Raw genomic sequence first — 2,358 nt, 5'->3', positions numbered from 1 at the left:
TGGAGACAATAATTCTGCTCACCTCCCAGGGTTGTTGTGAAGAAGCTTCGAGCTGGCTACTCAGCATGGTGCCGGCTATATGGCAGTTGCTCAAGGATGTCAGCTATGTTGGTAGTGATCGTACATTGGAGATCTCTACCAGTGTCCCCACCCTGACACTCAGGACACATGATATTTATAAGTGGGGAGAGGGAACAGAGAATGAAAGTAAAGATTTGCCACCTGTTGGAAACCCGAGATCTGCCCTTGTCTCCCAAATAGAGAATTGGGACCTGAAGATGGGACCTCAGTCTCCCCACCTGTGTAATGGGAATAGCATTTCTGCATGGTGCCTTTCCTAAGCCAGGCTTGCTTTTCTGGCCCATCTCTGGCCTCCTGGAGGAAGAAGACAAAAAAGCCACTTATTCACTTAATCATGCAGCTATAATCTGCAGCCAGGGAGGAGGGCTAGTGGATACAGACAACTCCCCAAGAGTCCCTTAACTGTAACTCAGCTGCTTCCGTCCTCCCCAGAAAGCCCATGAGTGCAAGTGAAGGCTGAGCACAATCGTCTGGGGACAGCCTGGCTTCTAACTTTTTTTAAAGCAAATCATTTATGCCCACTGGCACTTGTGGTGGACTGGACATCAGTCATCACCCTTCATGCCCTCCCCCTATAAAATTATACCTCCACACCCTTTGTCATGTACCCTCGCAGAACCACCCATTAGAAAAAGCAGAGTGAATCTCTTCCTTCCCCATGGATATTGGGTGTGGCCGTGTGATATGATCTGGCTGAGGGCTTGTGGATGGGAGCAACAGTGTGCCAGTTCCAGGACGAAGCCTGCATTGTGTGCCACATTCCCGCTCATTCCCTTGTACCCTGGTAATCCAGCCTGAGAAGAGCATGCCCTAACAGCCGCTGGCCCTCAGCCCACGTCCCAGAAGGAGCACAGGGGAAGCAGACCTGAGCCCAGCCTGCAGCCTGGAGCCCAGCCTACCTGACCTGCAGGCAGAAATAGAGCCATGGGACAGGCCCATCTCAGACTCATGAACCCTAGTCCTGTGAGCTTGAGAAGAAATGCTTATCATGGGAGTCCAACTGAGTTTGGGGCAGATTTATTATGCAGCCCTATTGTGGCAAGAGCTGGTGCCTTATTATCCATCGATAGCAGGTGACTTATAGCACCCCACCTTTTGAGACACCCACTGAGTCCCACAACCACTGCTGAACCCTCAGGCTTCATTTCCAGTCCTTCAGAAGAACAAACAGTTGCTTGTAGGGTGTTCCCAGTCTGATGGGAGAGAACATAGTCTCCTTGAAAATATCCAAGTCCATCCAGCAAACTTAAACTTGCAAGGCAGACTGGCTTCCTGTCATCTCCCAGTTCTGGTGCACCTCTACCCCAGTCCCTGGACTTCAACTTTCACACTGATATCATCAGAAGGATGAGAGAACTTGTGGAAATTGATTGGTTGGTTTGCTAGATCCACAATACAGTCCCTCTTGAGTGCTCAGGTAGTCTCAATTTCCAGTGAATGTTCACATCCAGTAGGTGGGAGTCCAGCTCCAAGATGGCCCCAGTGGTCCCAACCTTCTGGTGTTCGTATCTTATATGGCCCCTCCCACATTGTGCCAGCATTGTTCTCTGTCACCAAAGGACAAGGGGTGGCACAATACTTCTAAGACAGTGATGATATGATACCATATTTGTTCTACGACTGAAGGAACAAGTGATGGCATGATACCCTTAAGGTTGCAAAAGACATTGCCATCCTTACAAAGATCCCTGCAGGCTTTTTTGCAGAAATTAGCAAGCGGATCCCAAAATTGATATGGAAATGCTAAAGAGGTAGAACAGCAAAAACAATTCTGAAAGAGAACAGAATGAAAGGATTGATACTACCTGATTTCAAAACTTACTATAAAGCCACAGAAGTCAAGACAGTGTGGTATTGCCACAAAGATAGGCACACAGACCAACAGAATGGAATTAAGAGTCTAGAAATAAATCCTTACATTTATGGTTAATTGGTTTTCAACAAAGGTCCTAAGACGTTCCAGTGAAGAAACAATTATCTTTTCAACAACTGATGCTAGGATAATTGGATATTCACATGTTAAAAATATCAATTGATACCTTTACCTTAAGCCATGCACAAAAATCAACTCAAAATGGATCCTAGGCCTAAAAGTTAGAACTAAAACTCTAAATATTTTAGAAGAAAGCATAGGGAAAAAAATTTATTACCTTGGGTTGGACAAAGAGTTCTTATGTATGACAGCAATAGCATGATCAATGTAAAGAAAAATTGGTAAATTGGACTTCATCAAAATTACCACTTTCACACTTTAGAATATACCATTAAAAGAATAAA

Source organism: Theropithecus gelada, chromosome 1 (assembly GCF_003255815.1).
Source record: "Theropithecus gelada isolate Dixy chromosome 1, Tgel_1.0, whole genome shotgun sequence".
Lineage (NCBI taxonomy): Eukaryota > Metazoa > Chordata > Mammalia > Primates > Cercopithecidae > Theropithecus > Theropithecus gelada.
Note: the sequence above shows the minus strand (reverse complement) of the source record.